Raw genomic sequence first — 8,725 nt, 5'->3', positions numbered from 1 at the left:
ACTGGAGAAGAGGAAGGCTCAAGATGGCTGCAGATTGATTTACTGCTGAGGGTCGTTTTACTCGTGACAGCATGCTGTGAGTTGGGGACAGGTCAGGAGGGCAGAATTCTCGCTGGCTGGGAGGCCAAAGAATCACAAGGCACCTGATTTGTCTTTTAAAAACAAAAATTCATCCATGTTCAAGCTCTTTTTTTGTTTTTTTCCTTTTGTGATCTTCCGGACTCAGTGGGGAGGGCACCGAGTCCAAGTTCAGGCTAGCGATGAAATGCATAACAGAGTTTCTGTCTGACTAAATGTTTTAAATATGGTTAACAGGACTGGCTTGCCTGGAAGTTTATCCCACCTTGCAGGCTGTTGGCCGCTGGCTCTGCTTTATTAAAGTTGATTTTTCACAGCGATTCAGTGGAGGCTTTTGCTTGAGCTTAATTTCTGCCTTTTTTTTCTGCTGTCAGGTTCTCATATCTCTGCAGCCTTTTAGGTGAGTTTTCTCAGTGTCTTGCTTCTTGAGTGAGGTTGTTTCAGGGCAGATTCATTGCTGGTGTCCTTTTCTTGAGAGTTCTTCAGTCTTTTAGAGAGGATGTGGATTTTTATTCTGCTGCCACCATGATGTGTTCTGTTGTCACTGCCCATGATGTGTGCTGCTTGGACACCATGAAGCAGTCTCATTGAAGTCTTTCTTAACATTATTGAACTATGTACATATTTACAGTAGAGGGTAAAAGTATGGGGAGGACACCAGAGTAGGTCCTTATGTGCTGCTTCCTAATTCTAGACTGCCCTTAGCTCTAGGTCAAATTCCTTCTTGCATCACTATGTGGATGACACAGTACTCAGTCCCATGTTAACCCTTTAGATACCAGATCCTTCTACTACACAAGCACTGTTCCCTTTTAATACTTTTTTGCTGTGCTCAGCCTGTTCATTTCAATTCTCAGCACCTTTAATTTATTCTGTGTATAAGCGGTGCATGTTATCTTAAGTCGGACAACTTGTGAGCGGCCTGCACAGTGCCTTCTGGGTTGCTACACATCAGTGCATGCACACAGCAGAGAGGGGACATTCACTCCGAGCACACATCAAAGATCTGTGTGTGTGCCGGTTAAGCTTTCCTCTAAATCACATTTGGACTAGGCCTTTGGAAACCCAATTCCAGCACTTGTTACACAGGAGTTGTTAGACTGGAAAGGACTGTTGTGTCTCCATGTTAAAACTTCATTACAATCCAAATAATATCATAGGACTTCAATCTGCTTTGGGCAGATGGTGGAGGTGCCTAAAAGAAGTAAACGGTTAAGAAGACAATGAATGGAAATCAATGAGGAATGGAGTAGTAAGCCTCCCAATCTGACTTCATCTCCACTATTGCTCCCTTCTTCCAGATGCACAAGAGTTAAAAATATCACTGAGCTTGGTTAGCTGACTAAAAGATTTAAATCGTGTCCTTTGTTGAAAACTGAACTGAATGAAGTTACAGATGAAGTATCATGCTTCAGATTGGTTCACCTGATTTTAATGCTTATCTTCCAACAATTTTGTTCCAGGAACCTAACCCTTCTGTGACGATAGTCACAATTTCTGGAATGGGACAGCTAGTCTCTTATCTTTGGTATTGGTCTGCTTAGTTGGTTTTATTTCACAAATCTGCCTGAAATATAATATGTACTTACAGTTTAGTTCTTGGAAATGGCCAGCTCTCCAGATACTATGCTGACTCATTAACTTTCATTCCAGCTTGTGAACATGTGTGGGTGAGGGTCCTTACATTTACAATAAAATCTGTTTACCTACCCAAGGGTTTGTTAACAACTCTTGTAATCTATTTGCTTCTCCACACATTCCCTGAACTGTTTTAACTCTGTTTTTAACAAATGTTTTTAACAAATGTTTTTAACAAATGTTTTTAAATTTAGAAATCATTTCAAATTTGCTAAATAAAATCTTGTGTTTGAATCCCTGACACAAGTTGGTACTTTTATGGCTTGAAAAGGCCTGACTGTTCCTCTGCCAACACATACATGCATTTGATGAGGTCCCACCCACAATAAGAACTGGACATTTATAAAGAGCGGCTGAGGGACTGAAAAAAGTATTACAGGACATTGGTGAGAAGGTAGAAATACATGGTCAGCATTGTTGAGGAGGAGAGCAAGATGCCAAGCTCAGAAACCAGTTCATATCTACCATGGTCCATCTTTAATTTGCTGTTTTGTTGTTTTCCTCTTGGAATAGCGGCGATCATTTACTCCTGCCAGGTTAGTATACATGGGTCTGACTTTTCAGATTTGGAAGAATTCTGATGAAAAGACTGAAATGTAAACAGAATGCACTATTCTGCGAATGTCACATTTAAACAAAACAAAAATTCAGTCTACTTACAAAGTTGACCAATATTTACAATAGTATGTTAGTTCCTAAATTAATCAAATTAAATTCAAAAAGGAAGAACAGCTTTTAAAATTGTACAATATTTGCATCGGTTTCCTATGGATGTATTTGGGCATCTTTGAATCTAATCTCTTATATTATCAGGTTCCGTTTACTCAACAGTTTTATGCCCTATTCTGTAAAACACATTTTCAATGACAACCTATTTTAACCTTGTCTACAAATGCATCTGGAATAAAAGCATGTGTGGCTTAAATCACTGTCTGCACAATTTTTCAAATCAGCTTGTCATAAAGTTTTAAAATGTGTTGCTATAATGTTATAAAAGTATTCAAACCACTGAAATTACATAATGGAATCTAACTAGAATATTCAGCATTGTTCTGAATACAAGAGAGTGGCTGGAACAAATCTTGTTACTGTGAGCTTTAGTTGAAGCAAACTATTTCCTCAGTACTAATAGGAAATCTATTTAGGAGACAAATTCAAAGTTCTCAGACAGTTACATTTCTGGGGTATAAACGGCTTAATGATTTACAGTTATTGATAATATTAACTTCTTCTTGCAGGTTAAGAATGCCACTGATCTGGGAAATATTGAAAGGGCCAAGAGTGCATCTTCAATTGCCAAAAAATTGAACATAGCAGCGACTGTAATTGGAATCATTCTAATAATATTAATTGTTGTTATTTATTTTATGACACAGATAGTTCAATGATTTGCAGATTAGCCAGGGAGGGAACAATATTATTTACAAAGGAATATCTGGAAGAGCAACAACCATTTCATTTCTTACTCGCACCAAATAATATTATGCTTTGGAATGTATTATACCACAAACTTCTGATGTTTTAAATTTGCCTGTGTTTCTTGTGGTATGTTCTATTCATTCTATGCTTGCATAAAATGCATCTACATCTGTTAAAATGTAAATCCTTCTGGCACATTATGTTGATATGACTGCAAAACATTTACTCTGTTCTATATATAACTACTATTGGTAATGAATGAGTTAAAATGTACTTTAAATTAAAAATATTGTTTCAGCATTTTTGTTTAATCACTTATATCATCAACTGTAATTTCATACTTAAAGAGTTCTCTTTTGTAATGGATTTAATTAATATACGCTTGCACACAAAAAAGATTCAGTGTATAGTGCAAATAGCTTGATGTAAACATTTACATAATGATATTAAATACTTGATTTGCATTAACAACATGATATGGCTGGAATGAAGTTTATTCCTTTCCCTTTTTTTAGACTATGGGTGGAATCGTCCCAGATTTGCACTAATTGTGATTGCGGGCAGGAGAAAGGTCATTTTACCCGTCGGCCGGAATAGTGGCTTCTCACGCCGTATCATCCCTATCCTGCCTCATTAATCATGCATCCCCAGGAAACACCCCATTTCGCTGGTGGGCGGCCTCTGATCCGCCTACCACATTGTCGCCTTGCCGCTTCCTCACACCAGGCGCCATTCTTAAAGTGCAGCCCCTCACACAACTCTCAGTGCTTCTAGCCCAGGACTGCCGCACAGAAGACATGGCCCTGAAAGGCAAGAAGACTGCAGTTCCCCTCAATTCAGTGACACATCCCTGAGACACCTTCTAGACACATTTGGAGCCTGCTGTGATGTCCTCTACCCCCCTTCTGGCCCCGGGGGTCCATCACCACTCTGGCTTGGGAGACGGTGGCAGAGGCTGTCAGTACATCACTGCACAGAAGAGGTCGGCCATCCAGTGCAGAAAATGGATGAATGATCTCATCCGTGCCACCAGGGTAAGGCAACCATCTCATCACTCTAAACGCACACACGCACAAGCCCATCACAAAGCCACTGGCATCTCACTCACTGACAGCGCAAGGGACCTTAACACTCACTCTCTCACACAAAGCCTCATGTCTCCAACTGGCCTCATCTCCTCTGGAGACGGCCTCCTCAGCCCTCGCCTTCTTGAGGCCATTTGCAAAGATCAACATGTGTCCTCACACACATCCTGCGCTCCCTTTCCCTAGTACAGCCCTCACCCTCCAGTCTCTTCCCTTGCCTGAGGCCAATTCTCCCCCTTCCCCAAGCCAGCCATAGCCCTGCAACCATTAAAAAGCCACCCAAGCCTTACGATGGTCTCATAATTAGAGACCAGCCCATGAGTCCCCTAAAACTGATGTGGTGCTGTCTGCGAAGCCTGGCGCTGATGGCTGTGAGCTCTGCCCAAAGCAAGGTAGGCAAACAAACCTCAAAGTCCCGAGGGAAGTGCAGCTCGACAGGTGCATGTTGCTTATCTTCAGTTCTGAAACACGCTGGTGTGAATGGACCCTGACGTGCTTGGATGGTCCAGCGTTGGGGGGTATGATTCTGGCGAGCTGGGCTTATAATGATCTACAGATGTATTACAGTGAAGTTCCTGATGTGTGGAGAGGGGAAAGGGCGATCACAACCTGGTTTCACCACAGTGTGAGACTGATTTTTGGCCTTCCCATCATATTGTCCACTCATGTCCGCCATGACACCCGATGCCAGTGGGCATGGAAAATTCTACCACTTGAATTAATATTAAAAAAGGTGAATCCTTGTGAATGCTGTTAACTGTGTTACGCAGATCTGACCAGTCCAAACTCAACATCTCCAAACATATGAGCATCTTACAGAAGGGCAGGTAACTTGATTCACAACTAATTGTAAAATCATAATAATGCGATAATTCTATTGGAATTTTCATTGTCTTTAATCTAGTCAAATCGGTTGAGAGGAATTGTTAATTATGACTGCCCAGATTATCTGAATGCTAATTTTAATTCTAATATTAAGGGACAAGTTTAACACTCAACCTCTATCCCTACCTCTGCCCCTCCCATTCCCACTCAATGAGAACAGCCCAGCAGGGATTGAAAGTCACATCTATGGATCCATCCTGCACCCTTTCCAGACCTCCCATCCCCTTGCTCCCCCCTCCGCTGCCCCCAACTTCCCAACTCTGACTTCCCATCATCTTAACTGGCCTAATAGAAACAAATTACAGCATGTAAAGAGGCCATTTAGCCCATCATGTATGTACCAGATGCCCAGTTTGAGGCAGTGTGTCAGATATCTGCCTCAGGCAAGTGGGGTCTTACTTAACAGGTCAAAGCAAGGGGTCTAAAAATATCAGACCCATCCCCACTGCAAAGTAATTCAAATTTGTGGTTGCTTAGTTCTGTTGTGTGCAAAACTGAGTGGGATTGACATCTGGGAGGTACCATCAAAAGAGGCTCCCAGCTCCAGCTCACTGAATCACATGGCCCTTTACTGCCTGGATTGGCAGGAATGTTTCCAGCTCCCAGAATGCAACCTTTAGACGTTGTTGATAGATTCCATTAGTCAGGTATCTCTTCTATGGGAGCTGCATTTTTCTTCTCAAAGATGGAAGACTTGGAGAAGCAGTTGCAACTTCATGGGGGATAGAACAAGGGGGTGGATGCTGCATCCAGGAGACCATATCCAGCACACTGCCTCAGGTCAAGACTACCTGAAGAGGGGCTGCCCCTAACTGAGTAGCCATGCAAGATAGAGCTGTGCCTCTCCAGGCAGGCAGGCACAGACATCTGCAACTTCCCATGTAAGATGGTCCTCTGCTGGATTGGGGTTGAGGGTGGAGGGGGGAGCACATGCCATTTCAATGGCCCTCAGCATCAGCCAAATCTCCCAATCTGCAGTCAAGGAGGTGGAAAGCCAATAACTGATGCCTTCTTTGTCAGGATTGAGCAGTACCTCACCTTTTCCACTGTCCCCTCAACAGGAAAGAGCTGGTGGCTTGGTGGGTGTGGAAAAGTCTGCATCCAGCCTGTGTGGCCTCATTCAACATGGCACCACTACCCTGGAGAGTGAGTGGAATGCTCACAGCAGGAGTATGTACTAGGACAATGGCAGAATCTCAGGTGGCTGGTAGGCAACACATAGGGGTAAATTCAATTTAAATAGACAATTAACCCATTGCCTGCTCGTTGTGACAGTAAAGAGGACCGAGCCAGTTTAGGACTGGATTCAGCGAGCTATGGTCATTCTGAAGCAGCTCACTGTTTTGGTCAAATCTCATGTCGACTCAGCTGATGGTTGGAGCTGGGGGTTGGGATGACCCTCAAACTGAAGAGTTAAAAAGGCATTTTCACTGTTTTCTGAGATGCCTCCTATGGTCTCCCTAAGGGCTGCTGGTCAAGTCATTCAAAGCTCGGTACAAATGTGCCCAGAGTGCGTCATACATGCTTGACATGTTTGTACCTCAAAAATGCAATCAGGATCCAGTGTATATCATTGGGCCTTAATATGTGTATTACAAGTCGTCTCCTGTATGAAACAGGTGGGTGTTCCATCTACCAATATCAGAACCCTGTCCAAAGTGACAGCATCTAGAGGGGCTAGGGACCCAACGCCATTCTGTGTCCACTGTCTCCATCCTAGTTAGACAATTTCATCTGAAATATATGAGAAAACCCTCATGGACCTCTTTAATTTGAATAACTTCATGAACCCAACAAAAACTGGAGAATGCTAAAATGCCCATTGCTTTAGAACTGTCCACTGTAACGAAAGCAACATTATTATTTTGACACACCCAGATTCTCTTACTGTTGTTGTATAACTAGATTATGATATGGTGAACATCTGCCTTCCTCATTGGCTCTACATTGCAGCCAAAGAAGTACAACTCCTTCCACCCACCTTATCCTCGGACACAATAACCGAAAATGCTTAATCCAATTCAGACATCAAATGGTTCAAGAACTGAGAGCAGGCTGGGGGCGGAGTTTAATGGAGCCCACAAGGGCATGGTGTGGGGTGACTTAATTAGGTGGGAAGGGAAATTTTGACTTCCCAATGGCAGGTTGAGATGCAGAGTTAAAGTCAGCGGTTTTTTTGCGGCATATCAAGCATTACATTGGCCTGTGACAGGTTGCTACGTGTAGTATATTTACATACCATGAATGCTCATTAGCATAAAACATTTTTGAATTACATCCTACCTTCAAGGTAAAGTCGCCGGCGCATGAGAATCTCATGGCAGCCAGTTCACGATGGATGAAAGGTGCTGAGCACCTGTTGGGTTTTGTGTAGATCTGGCTAAGGTCAGCAGTGTTGTTTGATTAACTCCACGGCAAAAAGAAATGGGGCAGGAGAATGAACTCTGGCATGGAGGCTAGGGACCGGCAAGGATAAGCCAGTGGTGAGTGGGGCGGTGGTGGTGGTGGGGGGGAGGGGTGGGGGGCGGTGGTAGTTGTGGGGGGAGGGGTGGGGGGTGGAGGTTGGAGTGGCAGGGAGGGGTGGGGGGGGTGGATGTTGGAGTGGCGAGGAGGGGTGGGGGGGGTGGATGTTGGAGTGGCGGGGAAGTTTAGATGGGGTTGGGGTCCTGGAGAAGTGGAAGAGGATCCATAGGAGGACAGAGGATGGGGATAGGTGCATGGAGGACTGAGGCAGGAAGGGTCTCATGTAGTGGGTGTAGTGGTGTGATGGGTGGGGTCAGTTGGTCAAGGTAAGAAAATTAGGAGCCAAAAAGGTGTTGTTCGTACTGTCCAAATGTGTGTCCATCTCAGAGTGTTGGCTAGCATGGTCCTTACACGGGTTTGAGTTCACTCACAACCTATCACCCGCACTGATATTGTTCTTGGACAATGTCCTTTACAATATATAAAAGAAAGGGCCAGCTGAGCCGCAAGTCCAGCCATGTGGTGAGTAAAACAGTGAACACTAACGTGAACACTCAATAAGGAGTGAACAAAAAATACAACATTGTTTCTTCCTCAATGAAGGAAATGTTCCTAACTCTCCTGTAATCATCAATGCATACCATCCATGAGATATACAGTTATATGAGCTTTCTCATATATTTCAGATGAAATTCTCTAATTGGGATGGAGATTGTGGACACACAAAAACGCCACTGGCTAAACCAGTCTCAACAAATAATTATGATGCATATATGAATAAAGTGAAACCAACGTAATGAGAAATATCTACAAGTGGAAATTAATTTTGAGAAACCTCTGCACTCTCAAGTCTTATGTCAGTGGCAATGTAGTTGGTCAGGAAAGTTGGGGCCCTGATACAGAGCCTCATTATTTGAACAATAGGTTCTTTAATAGGCCACCCATAGATACAACATTGTCAGCCAATGGTAGGTTTCACCAATGAAAAGCTTCCCCCCTACTAAATCAAACATGATTTGTATGCACGCTGCTGGCACCCAGAATGTCAATTGTAATTGTGTGGGAAAAGGCGAAAAGGGAGAAAGCAGAAGTGGTGCACAGTTCCAGTTATGACACCAGGAATGACACGATGTTGACAAAATCCCAGCTTCAGTCTC

At 43.3% G+C, this 8,725-nt stretch overlaps 1 long non-coding RNA gene across 1 annotated transcript; it reads left to right on the top strand.

Annotated features, from left to right (window-relative positions):
- The first annotated feature begins 2,083 nt into the window (after positions 1-2,083).
- On the top strand, positions 2,084-3,608 carry LOC121269685. The gene is made up of 2 exons (XR_005941389.1): positions 2,084-2,252; positions 2,955-3,608. It is a non-coding gene; the product is annotated as an uncharacterized LOC121269685 (long non-coding RNA).
- The last annotated feature ends 5,117 nt before the right edge of the window (positions 3,609-8,725 follow it).

Source organism: Carcharodon carcharias, chromosome 25 (assembly GCF_017639515.1).
Source record: "Carcharodon carcharias isolate sCarCar2 chromosome 25, sCarCar2.pri, whole genome shotgun sequence".
NCBI lineage: Eukaryota > Metazoa > Chordata > Chondrichthyes > Lamniformes > Lamnidae > Carcharodon > Carcharodon carcharias.
Note: the sequence above shows the minus strand (reverse complement) of the source record. Positions and strands in the feature narration are given on the sequence as shown.